Below are 26697 nucleotides of genomic sequence, written 5' to 3' on the forward strand. Positions count from 1 at the left end.
TTAATTATATTGTTAAGCTGCATTATTCCTAGCATTACCTTTGCCTCTGGGTCCCAGGTTCATGCTGAGTTTACACTGGGACAAGTCTGTTGGTCCATCATGCCCTTCCATGAGGTTTTTTTGTTTGTCTTAAAAATATACACAGCAAGTGGCATAGTTTGAGTGAGATGAGGGTCAGATCGGAAGGCAGAACTGAAATTAGTAACAAACCAGCTGCTGGAAATTATTTCACAGACTCTGGAACAAACTGCTCAGTTTCACTAGGGGCCACTGTGCAGCACAGGATCTGCCATTTCCACAGGGCTGGCAAGAAGGACCAGTCACATCGTGGGCACCACTCTGGAAAGGCGGGTATGTTTCGGTGCAACAAATTGATTTGAGGATAGCCAAGATTTTTCTCAAAGCAACTTCTTAAAAATTCACCAGCAATCTCCTTCTAAAGCCGGAGTAACTGCAAAATTTAGCCGTTTTTTAAATTTTTTTTTAATGCCAGAACTCATGTAATTTTCATGGCTGTAAATCAGAATATCTTCATTCTTGTGGCATGTTTTTCACTTTTATGAACACTAATTTCACTGCATTTTTAGAGTGGTGACTTTAGCCACAGCATGGCTGCTGCTAAGTTCCCACGGCTACCAGTAGGACTTTTATGTGGGAAATCTGTGGGCAGCAGGGAGCCTCCCTGTTTGTATCAATATGAACTTCCCAAGAACATCAGACTGACATTTTCTCAGCCCCAGTAAGAGCACACATGCTCTCACTTAGAGCTCACTTTTCCTAAGCTGAAGGACATGTGTGATCATTTTAATTTCATCAGTTTTCTAGCAGGCCTTTTGCATACACAAAAATGCTGCACAAATGAGGTTTTTTCCTCTCCAGCCAGCGGAAGCCAAATCCTACAAACTGCTGAGTGCCAGTTGTGAGGCCTTAGGGGACTCAAGCAAACACCAGGAGATCCTGGTATGGGACATCCTTCTAGCTTTCACACTCCCAGCATTCTGGAAACCCTCAGTGCTGCAGAGACATCCATGATCCATCTCCACCATCAGAGGCCAGGCTGTCAGTGCTGGCAGGTCACCACTGGCACAGTCGTCCACAAGAGTTTCCCAGCCTTTCCTCGGCGGCTACGCATTCCAGAGATGACCAGACACAAACACATCTCCTGTACTTGCATGCTGGAGCACTTTTTGCAGCTGGGTAATGAGTTGAAGAGCATATTAGAAGCATACATATACTGTGTCTCCCAGCTGAAAAGAAAAAAGGGGGGGGCGGGGGGGGGGGTGTGGTTCTTGGGTTTTTTCCTTTTTCTTTTTTTTTTCTCTCTCAGGACATAAAAATGTAGTGGAAAGGCAAAGGGTGAATTGTATAGCTTCAGCTTTCTTAGAGATAATATATTGCAGGGAAGAATTAGCCATGGTTCAGTCAACCTTTAGAGAAGACCACAGACACAACAGGACCACACTTAGTGATCATACCTACCTATTGCTTCCAATTTGCAGATCTGCAGACCGATGGAAAGGTTTCAGGTTCATAATCACTGATAAGAGGCATCCATACTCAGGAGTGTGAGGCACTGGGAAGCAGGGAAGCAGAAACACTCAATCAATTGTTTATCACTTTAGTCAAAAAGGCTGATTTCTTTGTCAGTGAGAGATGCTCCACCTTTCCATGAAGCTGAAGCCAAGAGAAATTCTTAAACCCTGCTCCTTTGAAACACTCACAGCTCCCCCTATTTAATTCAGTGTTCAACTCTTTTATGAACCTGTCCTTTGGAAGCTGCTGCAACCTTCAATCTTTGTACCTGGCTGCAGGTGAAATCCACAACACACTGCTCTGGGCATATTCCTCAACATGCCACGTGTCCCACATGAAGACAGCAATATTGTGAGATATACTGCTATTCAGCTAGCAGTGAGAATGTCAACATATAATTGAGAGGGTTTGAAATGGAAAAGAAAATATAAATCTGAAGGTAGCTTTTATTGTTGCTGCAGCCAAGATAGTCTAGGACTGTAAGTGTGGTGAGGTTTGGAAAGAGGCCGTATCTTTCCCAAGACCAACAGACATATTTGGGGGAAAAACAAGGTAACCTTCCTCCAGCTCAAAACTGTCACTTCTGGGCTTTAAAGTTCTGCATATTTCACTGCAAAAACCTGGAAACTCTTTTCCCAAGCACAACTGTCTTGCTGCTGTGCTCATCGTAGGCTTACAGCAGAAAAAGGAACACGTGCTCAGCTGCTGAGCACTGCCCGGGGTTATGCTGTCGCTTCATGAACAGAGGGAGCCGTGGGCATGTCAAACACCCACGACCCAGAGTGGCAGTGGGGAGAGAAAAGGTGTCTCCAACCCATTGCTAAATGGTGTCATGTTTTGCCAGTACTTTATTTAAAAGGCTCAGGACAATGAGGGTTTTTTTAGGAGTGGAAGCATTGGAGAGTATACAGCAAAATTCAGAAGCTGTGAGGTGCACCAGGAAGATTTATCACAGAGGGGTTTTTTTACTTCTCTGACATCAGGACAATGTTTTAATACACCTGTTACGAGATGCATTGAGCCATTTGCAATGTCCCTTATTCTCTTTATCTCAGATAATGACACTGGTAGCACATTCCAGGCCTGTTTGAAATATCTTTCAGTCAAAGTCAGGAAGCGAAACATCTAGAGGCACTACACCTAGATCAAATTTCCCAGTGAAAATCCTCACCAAAGGCTAGTGCAACCATTAGTACAAGAATGCCAAAAAGATTTCTCTGCTGTCTATAACTTAGGCCTGTTTTGAAGGCAGTGTCAGTGTCTGCATGTGCACATCTGTGTCTTTTCTCTTTGAAAAGCTGCTGAACTTGGCCAGAGAAGCCAAATGAGATAAAGATCTCAAAGTTACCAGCTTTTCTAAAAGCCACGTGAAAATAATTGGCCAAATAGAAAAGAGGAGACTCATACACAACCTCTACAAGAACTCAGGCTGAAAGTGGGGCTGTGGTGCGAACGTCCATGTTATTATGTCCCCTGACACCCACCCTAGGGGGAAGAGGCTGTAACATGGCTTCAACACCTCATTGTGCTCACCTGTTACACAAATCCACTTGCCCTGATGTTTGAGTGATTCCTTACGGACATTAGGAGCGAGCTAATTTTCAGGGCATGGATCTACAGATGGGGTTTTTCTGAGGACCTCAGGCCTTCATCCCTTTGAGTCAGCAGCCAGCTAACCACACTCTACTGGCGGTCACAACTCCCTGACCTCAAGTGCCCCCTGGGCAATCTCACCCAGCATCTGCAGGGAGAAGGCACATGTAGAGGTGAACCGAGTGTTGGGCTAGTGAGAGAGGCTGGAAAATGAGAAATGTGCAGAAGAATAAAGGGAAGCAACGAAAACAGGGCAGAAAAGAAGGTCAAAACTTTGGTCTCACTCTGAAAAACTTGTAAGAACTTTCTGGTATCTAGTCATATGAAGGGAAAGTGGGTGGCTCTTGAGACACAGTAAAAATGAGATTAACTCACCTACTACATTCTCAGTCATCCTCCTCTTATAACCACTGCCAGGAAGTATGAATAACCAATCTAAATTTAAATAGAACAAAAAAGAAAATACTATACAGTATGACTAGTCCACAAAGAAACCATGAATTTGCTCTTTTACTAATTAAAAGCAATCCAACAAGCTTTCCAAAGCATTCATCTCTTGTCATGAAATAAAAGACTATCTTCACTGCCCATGTATGCCAAGTGTGCTGCATTATCTGCCCAGATAATTGCATTATTTTTCCCATTTGGATGAAATTGCATTTTGCGAGAGTGACAAAGTAATTCCCCAAGTGCCAGTTATTTCTCTGCTTAGAAAATACCATGTACAATTATTCCATTCATGGAAGAATTGAAATGCTTTAACTACCTACTTGCTCATATTTTGTAAATTATGGAAGAAAAAAAATGTTCATTGCCACTACCAGCATGAGACAAATGTTTTACTGCATATGGCCAGAGCTGACAAAATTTCCACCCCAGGCCAATTTGAGTTCAACTTGGGACAAGCCTTACAGGCATTTTTTGGGGTTTTTTTTTTTAACTTCTTGCTGTGCAGAACCGGTATACTTCTACAGCTCAGCTAACAGGCTACATGCTTTGACCTTCAAATCCAGATTTATAGGTATCTTCCCTCTTGGATATTTCTAATGTGTTTACTTCACCGAACATTAGAAATATTAATACTATTTCTAAGTCTCAAGAGCTCCCTTCCAGATGCTGCCTGCAATGTAGCTCTCTGGGAGCCATTTGGAGAGAGACCATTTTTAATCCCTTTCAGCAGAACTTTTTCACTCAAGTCAGTGAGTGTTGATATTATGCAAAATAAGTAAAAGTGGTAGGAATGAGTCCACAGGCAAAACTCTCCATGAGTCAAACTGTGCCTCAGCTACCACATTAAATTGTGCCGATAAGAGGTGAGATTGCCAAATGCCATGAAGAGGGCTTTGGCACATTAACGTCTGAGAGCGTTTTTCCCAGACATGAGTGTGGTCCTAGATCTGAAGTCCATTAAAGCCTTTTAATCACTCTGGATTTGGCTTTAGGAAAGAAAGGCAGTTTCTGGCGTTGTTGAGTTAGAGTGAGTGTATTGAAACAACCCAAGTCGTTGAACGGCACTGCCGCCGCGATGGAAACAAAGGAGGAAGCAGAGCTGAAGGGATTTCTGAGAAACGTCGCAAACCAGTTAAGCAGGCAGGAATTGGACAACCTATCAAGGCATGTGGAAAGAGGCTGCTTTCTAGAGATATGCCACCTACAGCCATTTTGTCTTTCAGTGCTCCAGTAATCAGATCCATACATACGGATACATACTACTGGGCAAGAAAAAATATATCATTCAACAATGTCCATAAATTACAGACATAATCAAAGTTAAAAAAAATGCATCTGTTTCTGCACCACTATGCACAGCAGCTCCTGACTAAAAATTAATAGTGTATTGCTTACTGTGCCTATATACTGAACCTCAACAAGTCTAATTTCATGTTAGAATCACAAATCTTTGCCTTTTATCAGAGAAAGAAAAGAGAAATTAGCATTCTCTTTTTGATGTTTCAGAACAGAAATGTGAGCTTTGAAGTCCTATATTTGTGAAAGAAACCATCATAGCCTGTTAAAATGAGGTTTTGGTAGTGAGAAGGTTAACTAATTTGGTTTCCCCGATAAGTTTATCTATGATCAGAACTGAGTCATACAGAAAATACTCCTACAAGATTTGACCTTTTACTTGTATCCCACACTGAGATAATATACTTAAAATGGATATCAATAAGAACTTTGTTTTTAAAAGCATATTTAAAATAAATTACTTTTAAATAACAGAAACTGTTTTCAATTAGCCCTGTTAAAGGAAATCAACTAGAAAGTTATGTATGCTTTTTTATTTTCTTTATATAAATTATACCCAGGAGTCCTATGATAGCAGCACTGTACAAACTATGCACTACCTTTATATTTATTTCTTATCAAAATAAACTTAACAAATTAGATTTGTTTTTACAGCACTTTATATCCAATAATGACAATGTTGTATTGGTCCCAGGATAAAAACAATGAAAGTAGCAGCTGAATGGTATTTTTATTAAGAGTTAACAAAAATGTCTTGTGCAAACAGAGTGTTTAAAGAAAATTAATTCCATAATTCCTCATGATGAAGGCGTTCTTCTTTTTTTTTTTTTTCTCACAATATCAATCTCATTTGGGAAGACCATTTTGAGGGGAAAACTTTAAGTTTTAGCATGACTTACTCAGCAAAATGATATGGCTGAACTTAAACATTGCTGACTGCTAGGATTTAATATTAGGACCTGGCAAACGTTTTGATAACTTAATACTTTTTAAAAGAAAACTTGTTTGTTACTGAAGATTTTGGAAGCCCAGAAGAAATACAATCTGAAAAATAACAGAACTAAAGATCCAAAGAGATGTTTTTTTATTTTTCCCATTTTTTCCATTTCCTCTACCTTAAACTGGTTCCTCCATGCTAGCATTTTAGAAGCCTTTTTAGTGGTAGTAGATTCAGATATATCCAAGATACTTGCCATACAGCTCAGCAAGAGTCCACGTTTTCCTCCAGCAGTGGAAAAATGGCATGGCTAATAGTCTGGGGTTTGTTACTAAAAATGAGTCCTTATACAAAAAAAAAAAAAAAAAAAAAAAGAAGAAAAAAAAATTAGAACATTGTTTAGAACATGTGGTTTGCTGCTATTAAGTTAACAGTGGAAAATCTCATTACTTTTAAAGTTAATTTTATTTTGTGGTGGGATTGTTCTCTAGACTGGAGCAGATGTTGTCTTAAACAGAGACTCTAATCCTACCTTGCAGTCTTCTGTTCAGCAAGTCACTCTCTGCATAGCTTAGCTAGATGCATGTTTAAAGTCAAGTGATGAATTAAAAGGTAAAAAAGAAGAAAAATAACTTTTCCCCACATGTGTCCCTGGGGCTGCTAGCAGGCAATTGTGTGCCATCTTTTCCAGCTCTTGCTTTAACTACAGGAGTTGTCCAATAAAGATCTGGTGTTAAAGATGCTCTTTCAGCAGTGCTAGCAATGTTTCTGCTTCTAATGCAAGATTAGAGTGCTCTGCTGGGACAAATTAGAGGTTGGGCAAATTCTAACACCAGCTTCATTCAGGAAGCACCATGGAGAAGCAGGGGTGTAAGGAAAGTGTAAAGTGGTCTGATGGCCCAAGGGCTCTGAAAATCAAAGGGGTGCAACAGAGAAGAAAGTAGTAGCCTGTAAAGATTTCTCATCCAGGTTTGTTTTCAAATTTTGGAAGCAACTAAGCTGACTTCTGACTTTTGATTGAGGCAATAATAATTTACAGTAAAAGAGAATGAAATCTGCAATTTGAGGGGAAAATGACCCGAAGACAGAAGCCTTGTTTATAACCTGCATGTCATATATGCAGACATATATATATATCCTACTTACAAGTTACGATGACTCAGATCTAAACTCTCATGGTTTAAAATACCAAGTGAGATTCAGAGTCACATAATATTTGCGTTCCACCAACAGTCCAATGTTTTGGGGCTTTTTTTGGTAACATATGATCATACCATATAAAATTCACTCTTGTGAAAAGGTGAGCTATTTCATTCACAATAACTCTTGTGTAGCTCAAGTCTGTGAGCTGTATTTCAAGACACCCATAAAATTTGTACTCAGCCATTCCCCTTGAACTTTTCTATACAAGTTCACCATGAAAATTTGGCACATGAATAACCAAGTTACATGCACGCAAGATCACTGATTATTTGATATTAATTTTTTTTTTCTGAGCATCACTCTAGCTCTTCTCAACTAAGTTGCAAAAGTGTGAGAGCTACACCTAGAAGCTGGCTACCTTAGCCCCACTGCTGCTGAGGTCTTGCTTCTCTATCAGTGATAATTTAGAAAACTCAGGAGTTCAGTCCCTCAGTATCTTTGGGGAAAGAAAATGGACGAGCTGCCCAGCAAACAAAGGAGTTCTGACCTGTCTGAACTCATAAGTACTCAGCAATGCTCTGTTGAAAGTGTCTCTGTCTCTCACAGTTGATGCCCAGATGGCAATCAAGTATCACACAGCCACTTGCTCACTTCCCCACCTGCATGGATGGTGAGGGAATTCAAAGAAAAAGTAAACCCCTTGTGTTGAGATGAGCAATGATTGAAACAAAAGAAAATATTAAGGTAATAACAGTTGTAATGAAGAACATTGGGGAGCTAGGGGGTGTGTACATAAGACCCAGCAGAAACAAGTGATGTTCAATACATTTGTACACCACACACTGCTTAGCCCACCCCCAAGCACTGGTAGGAGCTCCCAGCCAAACTCCAGAAGTTTATATACTGGGCATGATGTTCTGTGGTATGGAATATCCCTTTGGCTACTTCAGGTCAACTGTCCTGGCCATGCTCTCTCCAGATTCTTGTGCACTTGCCCACTGGCAGAGCATGAGACACTGAAAAGTCCTTGATTCAGAGTAAGCATTACTTAGCAACAACTAAAACATCAGTGTGTTATCAACATAATCCTCATACTAAACCCAAAACACAGCACTGCACCAGCCAGCTGAAACCAGTTCAATATCAGTACAGCATCCGTTTGTTGAGTTACACTAAAGTTTTACAAAAACTGAAAACAGCAGAAGACTCCTCACTGCCCCACTGTGAATAAGAGCACGTCAAGATGAGGGGTCTGATCTTCACAAGGGCATGAGTTCCTGCAGCTCCCATACCAGCTAGGAAGAGCAGCAGGTGTTCAGCACCCCTGAAATACCAGATTTTGAACTTAGAGCACATGAATGCTTGCATGACCTCCAAGTGGTGAAGTGCCTACTCTCATTTTGGGACTAGGAGCCATTTAGAGCATTGATAAAGATTTGGGAAATGAGTGCATAGTGCTGGATACAACTATAAAAAACATACAAACTGAATTTGGGTTTTATCACAAATTCCTTGTTTTACAGATGAACAAAAGCTCAGTGTAACTAACCTAGAACTGAGAAAACTTCATCTGTTAGCAGATGTCAAAAATGTAAGCCAAGATAGAGAATGAGAGTGAGACCTTGCTTGAGCAGAAGGTGAAGTGTTAGAGCTGTGGCATTTATCTGTGCCATGGGGTTGTGAAACCAACACATTTTTGACATCTCACACACATGCAATTGAAAAGTGAACTTGCAGAAAGGGGTTATCTCAAGAGCTGAGTGAAACTAGCTTGCTCAGTTTGCAGAGCTTTTGTGCTAACTTTCTTATGTTTTGCTTCATACAGTTCTATACTCTAGGAGTTTTGTTTTGAGTTTTAGCTTCAAACAAAGCAAAACTGATTGTAAACCGCTTATTTAGACTTCTCATGTTGAAACTATATCTCACACGGAAAGTTTCAAAAGCCAAAGTGCACAGGACTGGCGGCCTGGGGTAGTTCAGCCTGTATCTAAGGTGACTGACTGAGGGTCAGAGACAAGATCTCCCTACATGGCAGTGATGCTAACCCCTGGCTTTTCTGTGCAGTCCCATGTCTGTATGAAACTATCCAAACCCATCCAATTCTATGTAGTTTTCTTCCAGGACTAATAGAAGAAGCTTATAGACAGAGTTGTCAGAATAAACTAGCATTAAGTAGTGGCAAATTAATTATTTTTTTAATATTAGATTTGTTTCTAGCTAGACCCAATAGGATTATTATAAAGGCATTATTTTTTCAAACAGAAATCCAGACGCACAGATAGCACTATTTTCTGCTAAATGAATGCTGGTTGTTTACCTGCATGTTATCAGATATGATTTGCCAGGAACAGCATGGCAGTGTCCAGAAACACCTTCTTGACAGGAGCATTCCTTTGCTTTGCACATTTATGCTCTTAGCAGACCTTCAGCCCAATCAACACACTGGAATATTTTAAATGGACACAGAAAATATTTTCTGTCTGATTTTCAACAGCACTTATTATCATATTTCCATTGTCATCATTTAACTTTCCACTATAATAATAACTAAGACAAATTTTACCTAGCAAGCAGCAATCTAAAGCCTCTAACTTGACAAAGATATCCTGTGCTTATTTCTCTTTCTAACCATCAAAGAAAGTCACTACAACAAACCTGGGTACCAGCATTTTTCCTGTGTGATTCACTTACACCAAGCAAACCCTCTAGACCTACAGTTTTCCTTTTTTGAATTTCTGCTTAACCAATATGATCAACAGGTCCCCTTCTCTGTGGGTGGTGATAATGTCAGTATACCACTGCCCAAATAACCTTTCCCTATAGGGAAATGTTAACATTTAACTCTTTAAATTTAAACCACATGTATTTTGGACTCATAACTGCACTCTGTATTAACTGACTCTTGTTATTAATTTATATCACTAAAAATCTTAATGAAACCAGTTATTGGAAATGTTAAGTACAGTAGAGATCTAAAATTTGTGTATGAGCTAACATATTTAAATGGTGACTAAATATTTTCCCCAGCCATTATAAACACGTTTTCAGAATCACTGATGACACCACTGTGCGGATGTTCAGTGTAAAGCCATGTCTCAGAAGAGCTGTTCTTTCCAGCCCATTCCAGGAAACAGAAGCAATGGCTTTCAAATGGTTTCTATCTCTTACCTTCATCTTATCCAGAAACATAAAGTGTCATTCAAGTGCTGCCTACATGAGACCTCCACCAAGAAGAGCGAATTCTGTGTGCATTGATCACTTCCAGCTTCCCTCTTGGTATTCCCTATGAGAGGCACTACCACTGCACAGGGTCCTTGCATGCATTGCCATCAGGTGACCACAAATTTATAGCTGCCAGTGTTGGAAAAATATTGGTATTTGGGACAAATACTCAGGGACTTCTTGTTCAAACAGCACAAACCACAGATTCAACTGTTTCCCCAAACTAAATTGTTCCTCAGTAAAATTTAACACAATTGCAAATGTTAAAAAGCTGGACACTAGCTAATACATGGATTAGCCTTAAAACTGCAATTATATTAAAACTTAGTGGGGGGAGACATGGAAAGACTGTATAAAACCTTATAGTGTTTTCTGTAACTTCTAGAAATGAAACAGCTTATTTAATGTTTACACATATGATTTAGGTAGTACTTACACAGTTCTATAGTTATAGTCATTGTTTTAATTATACATTTCATGCTTCATCATATAGATGTGTTATTTAATACATATAAAAATGTAAAAAAATTATCTTTAGAACAGCATTTTTTTAAACAGATACCAACTCCCAGGCACAAATTAGCACTGCCTTTTTGTTTGTTTTTTTTTTTTAATCTGAATTCTGTAGCAAATCTCATAAACTGTATGTTTCACTGCCCAGAATACCTTCCAGTCCCCTGGAGTAATATTAATAAAAGGAATGTATTTTCCCCGTCTGTCTGGGGATGGGTACAGGGGCTTGAAAATTATATTTTAAAACAACAGTCATCTGAGATAGTTCCATCACCTCAAGATATTCTGTGAGCTTGGTCACAAATTTCAGAATGCTTAGGTTGTAGCTCTCCAACTCTTCCCATAATGTGCTTTCTTTCCCATTTCACAATCTTTCAATTAATTCCCAATCCATAAACTCTTAACACATGTTCTGATATTTGGTAAAAGCTTAAAAAATGTCATTATACCCCTCTTAAGAGACAAACCATTCCCAGTTCTCTGTAGCAGTTTTCTTTCACCTTCATTCGAGATCCAATTCCCAGTGATCAGAGATGAATGACAACAAGAGGGTATCTGTTTCTTATTTCAAACAACCATTGCAGCCATGTCTTGGGAGTCCATTCTGAAAAAGATTGATAAGTACTTTAAAAACAAAATACATGGAAACAGTTCTCTCTTTCACTACCAAACTATAACATTAATATTGTACATCACTAAATCAAATGTTGTGATTGCTTTGTAAGTCAGCATCCATCACGACTCTTTCTGTAACAATTAATTTCTTTAACTTCTACAAAAGAAGTCCAAATTTCTATCAAGCATAATGCTAGTGAGTGATTTTAAAAAGTTCACTGGAAAGTGTTCTCTGTCTACACAATCCTAATTAATGCCTGTGGTGGATTTTATCCAGAATTCACTACATTCCATTAGCTTTAATTTTATTTTAGGATGAGTTATGTATTTTATACATATACAATATATAATTTTTATGCATTATATACAACAAAATGCTGCTGTTATAAAATAACAATTCAGAAATGCTTAACCCCACATTGTGCAATTTATATATAACTATACTGACCAGTAGAGTCAAGATTTTTAACTTCCCTCTTATTCAACAGACCATCAAAACTGGATCTGATTAACATAAGTTTCTAATTGTGTATGTAATTACTGTATTCTTTAATATAATTTCTTTAATTTAAAAAGTATTTTTTAATTAAATAAGTGTTTCTTGTGTCTGAGTGTCTCACTACCTGAAATTACCACTTTCTTCAGGAAAATTAGTTTGCTGCATCTTGCCCAAAACTGGGAATTAAGCTTCCTTTAGCCAGACTCAAACCACTACAGTCCTGACGAGAAGCCCCAGGCTCTTAGCCAGGACCTTCCGTGGTGCATTTGCTCAACAAGAGCCACTCCCAACTCACACACAGGTTCAGCTACTGGAATTCAAAACAGACCCTTGACAGCATCCCATTGAATACAGCAACTCTGTCCTTGTTAGAAATGAAAGTACTCTCCTGCCTCTGTGTCTTGTTAACCTGAAATAAAACACCTTAGAGGGAATTACCTTCCCAGACGTGATATCTTTAATTTTCTTAAGCATTTGCAGAGGCATATCACCTTATATAGCAGTTTTCTAATGGGGAAATTCAGGTTCCTGAAAGAAGATACCTAATGCCTGCTAGGATACCATGGAGTACCCAGGATATATGTACAGGGTTGGCATGCTGTGGGACCTACAAAAGACTTTTGGCCTTTCACAAAATCGTACATCCTTGAACTGCCAGTGAGAGGGCAGATGGGATTCCTACAGGCTCTAAAATACACAGGTCTATGTTTAGGCACATGAGTTTTTTCTAAAACTAGTAAAATAAACCACTAAAATTAAAAACCAAAAGAGACTAAACATAATTTTATACTATTTCACTTAATTAAAAACCTGGAAAAAATAGTAAAAAACTTTAAAGAAATAACTTTGTCTAAATCTCATCCTCTACTGTACAAAAACCTGCTGGAGATTATCATCACTTGTTATATTGATCCTATAAAGGCCATAATGAACTAGTCATATTCATAATACTTTTATACTTTCTGACTTCAAATTTTAGAATACCACTACATTTTCAAAGTGAAATATTTAAAAAGTCAGAAAACACTAATACAGGCTTCATGCAAACCCAAGAATACAGCCTTTAGCTATTTTGGAGTGAAGTTTTTAATTCTGTGTTTAAATACTATTTTTTCTCACTCAGTATCAGAGCACTTGATACTGTTTATAAGAAAAGTGTTGTTACATTTGTAATTAAATAACACCTTGGAAAAGACATGGATGCAACGGGACAACTATTTTACATCCCCTCATTGAAAATAAAAATTCTAAAAATGTAAAATCAATTCCCACTTTAATGTGCTCCTGGCAGCCAAGCCTTGGAACTTGTTTTCATGTTTTCCCTCAAGCAAATTTCCCTTTGGTTCCAGGAAGAGTTTTGGCGGGCCATCATATCACAGTAGCACACAGCCCTTTGTAGTCCTTCTAAAAATGGCTGAGGAGAAGGTTAACAGGGCAGGGCTAGTCAAAGGGAAGATGACTGTGACGAAGTTACAAGAAAGAAATTAGATACAGGGCTAGACATAGCAGGTGAAGTATTTCTAGAGGGGTGTGGAAGCGTCACAATGCTGCATCAATGTTGCAAGCAAGGCAGCAAGGAAGGGTGCACACTTCTGTGTGCTTTTGTTTAAAGCAGATCCTTTTAACTTAAAGTAATGCCAGGAGATTGGAAATGTAAACTTCTGGAAGAAAACAATGCAAATGCTGTTTGTTCAGGACAGGATGCTCAGGCCAAAATCTCTCAGCTAAATGCAAATGCAAATGGTAGGGGGGAAATTATTTAATATAAAAGGGACAATGGCAATACAAGGGATCTGGATAATTGCAAAAGACAGACAGAAAAGTATTTGTAATCATCAGAGCTGTGATGGGTTGGAACAAACTTCCAGTAGCGTGTAGGGTGGTCAATGCAGCTCCTGCATGGATTTCACAGGAAGTTTGGTTTTAACAGCCAAAGACTAGACTTGATAGACCAGGAGCCCTCAGCAATGAACCATCAGGGTCTTGGTTCTTTACAACTCCACCACAGCTTTCTCACTGTGATCATGAGACATCAAAAACAGTCTCTGCATATTAAAGGAGGTTGCAGCTAACACCCAGATGAACACTTAAAGGAAAACATAAACACTATGAGAGACATTAAAATTATTACGAGATTATTTTCTGCCCTAGGCTTATTTATGGAGTAGAAAGTTAAATACTACTTTTGATCATTTCAGACTAAATTCCAAACATTTCTGCTTCCTGTTGTTTCAATGAGATTACTTCAAATCTACCCTGAAGTAAATACAATCTGAATTCAACACCTTAATTCTTTGTTTCTTGTGGGAAGATAGATGAAAATTGCTGATTTCAAAGTCATGGAGGGGGACAGCAAGTAAGCAGTGGTAAACACGTCACGGAAAACAGTAAAAAGCAGAAGACAGCTTTAAGCAGACATTGGTTTGCCTTGCCAATTGTCTGCCCTTTCCTAATTATAGGTCAAGATTACACACTGCACAAACATTATTAAAAAATGCAGACCAAACAGGTTTCTCTTGGTTTTAGTTTGGAGCAAAGTATCCTTCAAAAGCTATATTTTAAGCAAACTTCTTTTTCTTCTTCTTTGTCACAGCCAAATTCTCCAGTTCAGGAATTTACAATATTTTCCTTTTTCCAGAATGACACCTGCTGGTGGGAGAAGCATGGATGACTTGCAGATATTTCAAAGGTTTGATTGTTGCTAACCAGACATATTCTCTGAGCACGCTCATCACCTGTGTGGAGGCCAACAGTGGAAAATAAATATTTGGAAACTGTAAGGGTGCTATAAGGAGTTGGTTTTAGAAGTAATACCATTTTCCAATACGATTTAATATTGCTCTTAATAAACCCCAAAGCTACCAACTACTAAGACAGTGCTTCCATGGTGTTTCAGTGCTGGACACTAGCCCTATTTTGGGGAAGCCCAAAGCATCATTCTGTCAGACAGAGGTAACAGCCAGAAGAAAACCCTCCCTTAACCAATGCAAAAAGCTGCTGGGCTGCTTCAAACTCTCCAGTGCAAGTAAAACCAGCTGCTAATGAAACTATTTATGTTTACCATCCCAAAAGATTATATCTGAAAGACAAGTATTGTGCACATTCCCAACTCAGTATGGGAGGACACAACTATGAGAGACAGAAAGCAAGATCTAATTTTGCCAAGACTGTGACAGATTGCATGGCTCAATGCACCAGGCAGCATTAGGCTCTACAGTGGACTTCCTTACTCACAGCTCCTCTGCTGCTGGGTCTGTTGTCACAGCCTCCCCAACAGCTAAACCAGAGTCAGACCTGAGCTTTTGAGACTTCCAACACATTTACAGCAGTATTTCTAAAAGTGATTTTGAATGTTAAGAACAATATATAACTCTGTTTCCTTTTTCTGAGCTGCAAACCATCTACTGTCTTCTGTAAAAGCAAGCTGAAATGTAAGGTGCTCAGGATCCTGAAGAAGACTCTGAAGTCAGATTGTAAACTGTATGTTTTAAACAAAACTTATGAAGAAATTGTTGTGGGGAAAAAACAGTTATAAAGAAAATTACTATATATTAAATTTCGGATTGGAATTCAAAAAAATTTTTCAAAGCATTTATAAGAACATAGGCAAATATACACATTTAAATGTGTTCCCCTTGGATAAATACCTAGGTGCTGTTATGACATACCTCATTGTAACATCAGAAAGCAAACTTTTTCTTGATTACACTGGCTTGTTAATGGCATTAGATGGCGATTTAGGAGACTTGGCTTCTACACCTGGATTTGTCATCGGCCTCTTTTACGGCTTTGAACAAGTAACTTCAGAGATCTGTTCCTTCATTTCTCCCATCTGTGAAAGGAAAGTAGAATCGCACGATTCTGATGGTTAAAAGGTTGATTTCCAAAAATTGATTTTATTTTGGTAAATGCAAACACATTTAAAGGGAATACATTTCTACAAACTCACTCGTAAATATAAGACACATGAGACTTCAAAAGATAGTTTAGATCTGGAGAGTTTTTTAACATCTTTTTTGAAAAGTTGATCAGAGTTTCAGTCCTACACATGGTTGTTCAAACTTCGGTTTCTAACGTCCTTGTTTGTCACACATATAATTATGACTATCAAAATCTGGAAACATGGTTACTGCAGTTTATCATTCTTAACCTCCTTAACAAAGCAATGGCTTCACAAAGAGCCCAGCTGCATCTCAATGCTTTCAGAATAGCCCAGGGTAGGCACTTTGCTGTGAACAGTAGCAGGATGGAAGCAGAGAGACTGATCTGACACCAAACCTGTGATAGCCTGGGCATTCTCACAAGGTTTGAGCTAGATGAAAAACAAAGAGGAAATAGCAGGAAAAAATTCTTGTTTAAATATGTTCCTACTTTTTAGAGCTGGAGCCTGAAGAGGTATAGTGAAACAGGTTTTCTAGTTGCTTCCACTTAGCTCAATGAATGTCTCCCTGAGCACATCATTATCAGTGATTGACCATGACCATCTCCATTCCATGCTAGAATCCAGCAAAAAGACACTTCTAATCCCAAAGGGATAACACAGCTTTTTGTGTCAGATTGGAGGTCAGCTTGAGTTTGAGCTCAGGTTACTGCTCACCCTTAAGCAGTCATTCCAGTTTTTATTGCCATACATGGGGAATGAAATGCATGCACAAGATACAAATAGCCTGGGATTCAAATAAACCTCTGCACAAGGATAAGAACTCTGAATTTGACCACAATTTTCTCCTCTCTACTCTCTACCTATCAAACTCACATTGCACAGAATAAACTTGGTGTAGGAAATACTTTCATATCCCATTCTCTTTATTTCACCTAAGACACTCTTAACTTCAAGCCTTTAACTCTTGCTCTCTGAGATGTTTGTGATTGCTATAGACCCTTCCAACTTCTTGTTCAGCAGCTATTGGGAAACTGGTTTGGACCAGAGCACTGCAATGTGCTCTCATCAGGGAAAGCACTCTCATCACTTCTGGCAATGTGTTTCCAGCACTATTTCCCATAGAAGTCCTTCCATCCCTTCCCCCCCACCACACAGCATATGCCCCTTGATGAGACACAGCTCGTCCAAACTCCCTTAGCTGCTAAACCACACTATGACCAAGAAGCTCTTCCTCAAAGGCATCTTGGCTCCAGATGACCTCCTCAGCGACAGCCACAGCCTCTGCAGAAGTGACCTCCAACATCAAAGTTAAACATTACTTCAAATGGATACACACAGAACAAGACATAACCATATATGAAACCATGGCTTCATTTTCTCACTGGTTTTCCATGTGTAGCTTTTCTTGTGCCCAATGGACACAGTTTTCTTCCTCCTGTTAGCAGCTTCCTCCAACTTTAGTTGGTTCTGTACTTCTAAGAGTACTTTCTTCCCTTCAAAAAATATGTCCTTACCTTCCTCTCTTTTGTCTCAAGCTTTCTTTACTTGTCTTACCCACATAATTTCTGTATTTGTATGGATCAGCATGTACTTTTCATTTCCCTCAGAGAAATTTGTCTCCTTCTAACCATAGTCAGTCAAGTCAGAGGGAACTGATTATCTGTCGGGTGCAGTAACCACTTCTCAGTGACCACGTATTTGTTCCACAAGGATGAATGCCAGGTAACAAATGAGTTTTGGGAATGTCACTCTATATTGGCCTGAAGAGGTTTGGAAACCCAGTTTTACAACTGGGGAAGTAAGTCCATTTCTTCAGAGTAAAGGCTGGTGAATGCTGGGAGCCTCCAGTGTGCAAGGGGATGCAGGATCAGTATTGGGAGGTGAAATGTTGTGTAGGAAACCAGAGCTCCCAGAAACCTAAACGAACCCATCTGTCTGCACATCTGTTTGCGGGTCAGATCTGATTACAGACACAAGTATGTGCTACCCACACCACCCCTGAGGAAACCTTACTGTGCTTTTTCCTGGGCAGAGTCTCCCTGTCCAGGTCACAGGGCAGCAGACGAGGTGTACACCACTGTTTCCCTGCCCTTGAGAATTGTTAGCTCTATATGGGAATTTGACTGCCAATAATGATACAGATCCAGAATCTCAGCAGTTCTCTGACACTGGAAGTTTAAAAGTTCCTGAGTGTTGCATATTTTTGTATTTCTGCTCTTTGTGTAGTCTTTTCCTTCTTTCCACACTGTTTCCCTTTCTCAGAGTTGTTTTTCATTTTACAATCCTACTCTGAACACCAGAATGACACTTACAGTTCTCCATCTAAAGACAAATACTTTCAGCCAAAATGTCCTACATTTTAAACTCTACTAAGAGCAAAGCAAGAGAGAATCCACACTGTGAGTACCTTCTGCATCTGCACAAGACTGCTAAATGCTTCAGACTGCACAGGTTATAATGTCAGTCCATGGGGGGAAAAAGCACAATTTCCTCATCCAAACCAGCAGATAAACTCAACCAGAGAATTCTATTTCCTACTTTTCTCCATCTTACATTTCCTCTACTTCCATATTTGTCTCTTTCTTCTCAGAGGTCTATTTTATGGGTATATATCAAATATATTCCTGTACCACAGAAACTTCTCACTGAGATCCAGAAAGGTTAGCTTTTATAACATGTCACTTTTCCAGTAAATCAACGTGCCAGACTGACATACCATGGACAAGGTGTGGGCTTTTTTTAAATTAATTTTCCCTCTCCTACCCCACATTTACTATATAGAAATTTCTTTCCTTCAATATCTCTTTTAAAGCTTTGCACCCCTGAGGTCAGAATAATAGGCCAATCTTCACACCAATCTTTCCTCCCTTCATACACAGAGGAACTGTCTTGTCACATGGTCCCTTTCCTCTTCATGAGATATTCACACATACGGTTTCATAAACCTGTTCTGTCTGAATTTTGAACAACAGTTATCCCACTACCCTGACTGGAGCCCATGAACTGTCCTAAGCTTTGTTCCCTCTTTAGCTGGTCATCTGCCATTTCCACACCCTCAGTAGGCCTCCAGACTTTGACCTGTTGCTAGATCATCATTAGTTTATACCACACAGATTATAGTTCCTCTTCACAGCACACTTCCCTTTCCCGCATTTTTTCTAGATAAGAACTTTTTTCTCAAATGCTGCCTGAATATTTTTCTCAAGCGCCTCTGACTTGTTTTTAATTTATTCCTGCATATCCTGCCTCTGAGATACAACTTTCTATTCTGATCCCTCTTTTTCCTCTGTCCTTGCATTACCTACCAACATCTTTTCTGTAATGATTACCCATCAAAATAGACAAGGTTCTTCTCCAAACTCTCTTTTGTTTGGGATATAAGTTCTAGGTAGCTTTCACCTCTGAGACCTTAAAAACTTTACACCTCCTCCACATTTCAAGCCAAGGCTCCTCAGTCTGGATGACTAGAGTAATTAAATCACATAGTTTATGAAATTTTTCCTCTTCAAAATCAGGACCCTAATTACAGTCCTATTTCTATTTAGGCTTATATTTAGTGTAAACACAGTAGACCTGTGAACACTTGAGATTTCTTTTATTTTTGTTCTTCCATGGAAGCCATGGTAGCTCTCAAAACTAAGGCAAAATAGGATTGGATGAGAGGTCATTTGATGAATCATTTAATCTACTATGTTCATAGATTCCTTAAGAAATAGATCTCTACTTCTGCATACCTTCCTCCAACCTCCATCTAGCAAGTCTTAGTTTCATTTAGACACATAATTTCCAGTTGTCATTTATTTCTCTAATTACACCACAGAGATCTCTGTCCATGTCTAGACTATAAAGATGAACTAAGGGCTACAGCAGCCATCTGGAATGATTTCTACAGGTTCTCTTTTACTAACTTTTACCAAAGTAGTTTTGACACATACAAATTTTGTCTTAGGCTAGCAATAAATACTATTTTTTTTCCTGAAGAAGAATTTACGACACATTTATGATTTATGGGGTTTTTGAGAAAGACAGTATACAATATTTCCAGGTCATTTCCAAAGCAATTGCAACACTGGGCAGCAAAAACCCCAGGGCTGCTGGACTCCTGGCTGCCCTCACACTGGGATGTCTCAAAAAAAAGCAGTCTCCAGTGAAGCTTTGGGGAAGGATAATCAGAAGGGGCAGCAGCCTGAGGACTCAGTAGGCTTAAGGGGGCAGACCACAAAGGTCTGATCTGCCACCAATCTAGCAGCAGGCAAGGGGAGGAAGCCAGAGAGCTGCTAGCCCACTGTATGGACAAGGCAGAAGGGGGATATGCTAGGGAAGGGAAGACTTAGGGGCTGGAGGGAAGAGGTGACTTTATCCATTTCATTATTTATTACCATGCCATCAGTCTGATCAGCCCAGCAAAGAGCCCAGGGCTGGCTGTGGGGAGCAGTGGGTGCCAGGCAGGAGGCGCTCAGTTCAGCTCTCTCTGAGGCTTCAGTGGAGTTGATGCAGCCCAGGGACAGTGTTTCCACCCTGCACAAGTTGCATTTTTCAACTGAGCATGGCCCCAGCCAAACACTTGTGGCAAACTCTTATCTGCAGCTCTACCAATTCCAGTTACCAACAAAATATCTAAATCTTTCACAAGTATCAAAAGTGTGAACAAGACCGGTATTTAAGCCACCATATGAGTAATATCTGAAGTAGACTCAGCAAGAAGCTTGTGGGATTTTTTTTGTCCAGCACTATTAACTACTACAAATTACTTAAAATATCTAGCCAGTTCAGACTGCTGTGCTTGTTACACTAACACAAAAAAAAAGCTGAATTCTGGGAGTCTTTTTTTTTGTTGTGGTGTACTCTCACTCACTTTCACTAACACAATAAAATATGATGCCTGGAAGTACAGTAGCGTGGTGGAAACTTCCTACTACACTGCAGTGAACCTTAAGGGAAAACACATACATATGTGCTACAGATATTAGGTGCATTTTCAGGAACCTTGTCAAGTGGATCACATAGAAAAAAACCAAAACAATTAGGAGGAAAACTGCTTCATCAACTTCTTCCATTACTCACACCATAGGCCAGGTGTAAGATCAAAATCAAAAGTGTAATTTTCAAAAGCCTTTTGAAAATTTGAACATTTGGCTGGATTTCTTACCTTGTCGCCTCCATGAACCCCAGAGATAATGAGCAACCTGTGATGTTTTGAGAAGGAAAACACAAAGTACCAGCATGGTTCAGGATTAGGCCCAAACACTGAATTGTTTCATTCAAGAACAAACCACATTGTACTTCACAAATGCATCTGCAAACAGAATTAGGATATGATGAAACAGAAAATTCTCCTTGTGGTTTTGTGTATATCATCCTTGCCACTTTCATAATTAGAGGACCTAGGCTACCATTAAAGTCAATTGCAAAGTTCCCATTGACTTCAGTGGATGTAAACCAGGCTTTAATATTATGCTGTTCAGTTTTCTTGAGGTTTAAACACCTCATAAAATAAATTCACAGATGAACTAGTAAATGCACACTTACAAAGAAACCTCCTGAGGAGTCCCTGAAGCCATATTTTTAAATGCTGCTATTCATTCAGGTTATATCAGGCAGATTAAGGGACTGTCAAACATAGATCAAGAACAGCAATAAAAAATGGTGAAAATATACTCCAGAAATATAATTCTAAAAATATTATTTTATACGTTAGACAAAACAGACTTAGAAGAAGGTTTTATATTACGCTACACTTTTCACAAGTTCAGAAAACCATCTATTTATCTGCCTATCCGTTTCAGTAATCTGTAAATGAAAACATGTACCATATATACAGCAAGTTCAAAGAACCATTAAAAAAAAAAATACCCACTCACATAAAAATGCAAGAAAAGCTAATTGAGAAAGAGAGAAATAGTGTGGGAGTAGAGAGAGTCTAACCGATGAGAAGTCAGAAATACCACCATCCGGAGCTGACATTTTCTACTATAAAGCTATGCCCATTGGGCATAATTTTTGGTCTTGCAGACTTTCCACAAGTAAGACTCCAATTGACTTCAGTGCAAATGAATGAACTGCAGGATCTAATTAGCCCTGCTGAGGTTTGAAAAACAATCTCATATGCTGCCTGAATATTTCAGTGAATTTCAGAGATTTTCAAGATAGTTTTCCCTATTCATTGACAAATAATTATTTATTAATGTTTATAAGTATAAAGTAGAAATATAAACAGAAGGTGAACATTAGATAAACAGAAATAAGGAAGTAATAATTACCTAACCTGACTTGATGAAGGCTTTATTAGATGGAACGTCATAGACGACATTACCAAAGAAAGAGTTGTGATTGCTGGATGACATTTGAACAGTCATCTTGTTCCAGATACTACTGGAACAAGCAGAAAGGGTCTTTTAGCAATTAATAACCACTGGGGAGAAGTCTGCCCATTACCACACAGGAAGACAGTACAAGAGGCAAGAATACTGTCCAGGTCTCCAGAACAGACTTGAAATACTTAAACCTGGATGTCTTGTTTCATTCAGAAAATACCTTGCACCTTCCCAACAAATAAGCTAGAGTTCTGCAGTCAGCATCTACCAACCCTCCTCAAAGCTACTTCATCTCCAGAGCAGATCCATGATAGATACAGAGATGAGGCCATGTGGGTGAAAAAATGGTGCTATTACAAAACTAGAGTCAGTGTTTCCACCCAAAGCCACCTTGGAACTGTACTGAGGTTGTTGAGATCATTTTTTTAATCTTAATTTTAGGATACCTGTCCAGGCATCTTAAATATTATCTTAATGAGGTGTTTTGAATACACATCTGTAAAAATAAAGTAATAAATACTATTTTCACTCTGTGCACCATACCTGCAGAAACCCACCAACTAGGAGGTTGCCTTTAGGCCTACACACACTAGTGGAGAAATGGTCAGTAAAGAATCACAGAACCACAGACTCACTCAAGATGGGAAAGACCCTCAGGATGTTGTCTATCCCCGTCCCCTGCTCAAAGCAGGACTCATTTCACCATCAGATGTGATTGCTCAGTGTCTTGTTGAGGTTGTCCAACTCTCTATGTGCGTTCAGGCTAGTGGCAAAGAGAAACTATGCTGGAGGCTTGTCAACAGCATACAAACTAAAATTTGGGAGCCCTAAGATGTATTCTAGCTCAGAAGATACTGGCTCCCTAATCCCAGCTCCACTGCAGAGCATCGCTGTGGCTCAAAGTAACACCCAGGGACAGCACTACAGGGTTGCCTCAGTTTTGGCCTCTGGTGCCCCCAGCTAGTGACTGTTCAGTCATCCTGTGAGGATGGTGTATGGAAAGTCTGATCATGGGAAGGAGCTGTGCAAGGCGGAGAAGATGAAATCTCTGGAAATATTTGCTGTTAGGCTTTAGTAAACCTCTATGGGATATTTGGTAACTGTTTTTTTCCATGTCTTAAAACAGTCAAACAAACTTGAAGGGCTTTGTGAAGATGGCAAAAGGCACATACCTGATTCAAGGCAGAAAAAGGCCAGTCTTTGCTCAAAAATACAGAGGGCAGACATTATTTTTTTAAAAGAGCAATAATCTAGCCTTCTTCTTATAAATAGTTCAACCACTTTTCAATTCAAAAACTTAAAAACCTGGAGACTGGCACAGGATAAAAATAAATTTAGCCCAAATACATTCACATTGGCAGAGCTCTGGAGGAAAAAAAAAACCAAACCAAAACAAAAAACAAACCACTAAAACAGACTATTAAAACAGGAAGCACTAGAAGACCTTCTCAACGGCCAGAGCTGCCCATCCTGCCTGCAATATTGTTTTTTAGGCAGTTGGGAATCCTTAGTAATGAAAAAAACCATAACTCTGAAACTGCTGGACTGCATTACTCTGCTCCCCATTTTTCTGCTGCAGTATCTTGCTGTTAAATATTGCCATTATAAACCACAGCTGGCTGGTGGGAGCACCAGTCAAGTATGTTTTCCTCTGGAACTAAACTCCAGGAAAATAAAAAACTCTGAATATGCATTGCATCAGGATTAAAGACAAATTTTGAAGTTTGCTTCCAGAGAAAATGCTGGTGCACTTGAACTGTATTAATGTACAGGGGAGGCAGTGCCAAAGGAAGAGAGCACTCCACAAATACAGCTGCAATTCCATGAAGTCAGAGCAAGCAGCTCCTTGCCCACAAGATGAGGTAAGTAAGGGATGTAGTTAACAGCCTACAGAACACAAACGGATCTTGCAATTCTATCTCAGTTGTGAGGCCCCAAAACTAACAATGTTAAATACATCATATATACAGTTTTTGTATTCAGCTTGGGGTTTATTTCACAGTCCTAAATATCGACTTTTTAAAGAGTATTCTTTCTATCATTATTATTATTAAGGGTTGTTTTTTTCTGAGCTTCCAGTGTGCAATGCCACTAGCTGGTAAGGGATCACTGATGGACTCTCCATCCTGTCATACACAGCAGAGTGGTTGCTACTGGTTTCAGAGGAGCAAGATTTCATCCCACAGGAAATCAAGGTAAGCGGGAAATAATATTCATTTCATTCAATTAAATAGTAAAGCTCACACATTTTCAGGATCTCAGTCCACAGACATTTCCTTTTTCTGTCACAAAAATGCAGTTGGGAGGATATGTAACATAAAGTACAAAAAACGGTGTTTTAACACAGAGTAAGACAAGGGGGCCAAAGCTGTAAATTCCTTCCATCAACATGGTAATCTGTATCTGTAAAAGGCCAATATTGAGCAGGCAATGAAAACAGAAATGCATAACCACATCACATCATTCCACTGACAGAAACATTCATACTAATTTCCACCATCAAACACACAGTATGATTACTTAAAAGCATTTTTAACTTATAAAAACAAAATCCTCAAGATGGTATAACTTCTCATTTTCATATTCTGTAACATGAATATACATCAAATTGGCTGTACCTTGTGTACAGGCCTCCTTCAGGGTCATTAACATGGAATCAACTCCTTGCAGTAAGTAAACACTTCTTTTTTCTTGGGTTTTATGTTAAAAATTGAAAATTAATCTTGCAAGTCATTTTGTGCCAGCAAAACAGGATTGACAAAGCAAGCACTGTAGTATGATATCTTTTATTAGGCCAACTTAGAGTTCAAAAGTATGCAAGCCTCCTTGACCACACACAGGTTCCTGTATGCAGAACTCCAGGCTGGAGCCATAAAATGTGTTAAACTACTTGCTTTGTCACTACCTATATATTTATATATAATATATACGTATATAATGCATATGCATACACATTTGAAATGCTTCAGAATAAACTGTTCATTGACACAAGTTTAAAATAAGAACTCTGAAGGATTTCTGTGGGTTGGCATGTGCTCTTGCTATGTATTACTGAGTTTAATGACTTATCAGTACACAAAACAAATCCTGCTTCTGATTTCTGGTGAGGTCTAATTCCTATGAAAAAAAGTCATAGAAATAATGTTAGCAAATATACATTGTTTGCTGTTTATAATAATAACAATGAGAATACCTGGCAAAGATACAGCACAGTGTTTCACATCAAGTGTTTTACAAGGAATAATACAGAGCATCACTAACTTTGTAGTAGCTATGATACTTCAGGATGCTTTATGCAGGTGAGACCCCTTCTAAATGGAAATCTCTTCTGCATAGGAATTCAAATGTTTCTAATGTTGTTATGTACCCCAGTGAGGTGTGTGAATTACCTGCTTAGCTCTGCTCTCCATCCCATAAGCACGTAAATAGATACCACCAAGTTATTCAGCAGCTCTCAGTCCACATGACAAGCCTTCCTCCCCTGGAAGAGAAGAGCCAGTGGGAGCTATATACAAAGAATGTATCAAAGAACGGTGACAGAAGCAACCCCTCTTCTTCCTTCAATTTCTGGCACCTGTGAAGCTCTTCCTGGGTGTTTCATTAGGAGTGCTGTCACACCAGTAAATGAAAGCCAGTCATTGTTACAAAGACTGAAGAACTGGTGCCCCTCAAGCCTTTGGGCTACCAGCACATGTAACATGAACATGTTCATGAATATGAGTATCAATTGACACTGACTGCACAGTGTCTCTACAGCCCTCAGCTACAGCAACTCTGCCAGCACAGGCTGTGGCAGTGCCTTGTGCTCCAGTTGTACATGCCTTGGGATGGGCTGGTGAGTCTGAAAGCATCAAATTTGCCTCTGATAAAGTCTGCTAACTTGCTCTGAATGAGCCTGAAATTGATGCTACGTTTTCTTAAATCTGATCCTGAACAACAAGGGCTGTTTTAGACCAAAAACATCACAGATTTGCAGAAGAACTTTGTCTGGCTACACCAGTATACTCACAAAGATCCTTCTGCTTGTGAACTGGGTCATGGGAAAAAATATTGGTAAGTAGATATACTGATTAATAAGAAATCTGAAACTACCTTTAGAATAAATTTAAGATGTGGCCTCAGTGTTACCCTATCCACCTGAAAATAATATGGAGGATTAGACATGAAAGGTAGAACATCATTTATCCCTAAGCTGAGGTAATGGCTACTAAAAATGTGGATTTCATTGACAGATGATTTAGTGAACATGATGACAGACACTCAAACATGGCTCCATTAAAGATAAAAGCAACATACTTAAATCTCATGAGGAGGGATTTTTTTCTTATTAGTAGAAAATGTATGTCAAGACCTTTAGAAACTTAGGAACCACATAACGAGAAAATAACAAAGAATCAGCACTCATAAGTGTCTGGCTGAAGTTCCCACTAAACGAGCTTTGATAGATCTTTTTCTGACAACAAAGGCATCAGAGGGAATGCTGGACTCTAGTTCTCATACAACCTATGATGAAAAATACTTCCTGTGGCCAAATGAAAAGACAAGAAAAACTCTTTCTCCCTGAAAATGTTGGTTTGTTTGCACTTCTAGAGTGAATCTAGTCCAGCGATATCATCCAAGAACATCAATACCATCAGGGCCAAAGGGGGAGATGTAGGTATGAAAATGTCCCAAATATCGGGACATTGTGTTCTTTGAA

At 39.1% G+C, this 26697-nt stretch overlaps 1 long non-coding RNA gene across 1 annotated transcript; it reads right to left on the reverse strand.

The window, feature by feature from the left end:
• Window positions 1–806: 806 nt before the first annotated feature.
• On the reverse strand, window positions 807–25478 carry LOC136285224 (uncharacterized). Its single transcript, XR_010719397.1, has 7 exons — window positions 25388–25478; window positions 15470–15633; window positions 11155–11291; window positions 5988–6153; window positions 3502–3561; window positions 1480–1573; window positions 807–1193 (listed from the first exon to the last, which is right to left on the reverse strand). It is a non-coding gene; the product is annotated as an uncharacterized lncRNA (long non-coding RNA).
• Between the last annotated feature and the right edge of the window lie 1219 nt (window positions 25479–26697).

The sequence above is a fragment of the Chamaea fasciata genome, unplaced genomic scaffold (assembly GCF_029207755.1).
Source record: "Chamaea fasciata isolate MVZ Bird 193981 ecotype frontalis unplaced genomic scaffold, bChaFas1.0.hap1 SCAF_2, whole genome shotgun sequence".
NCBI classification, from domain to species: Eukaryota; Metazoa; Chordata; class Aves; order Passeriformes; family Sylviidae; genus Chamaea; species Chamaea fasciata.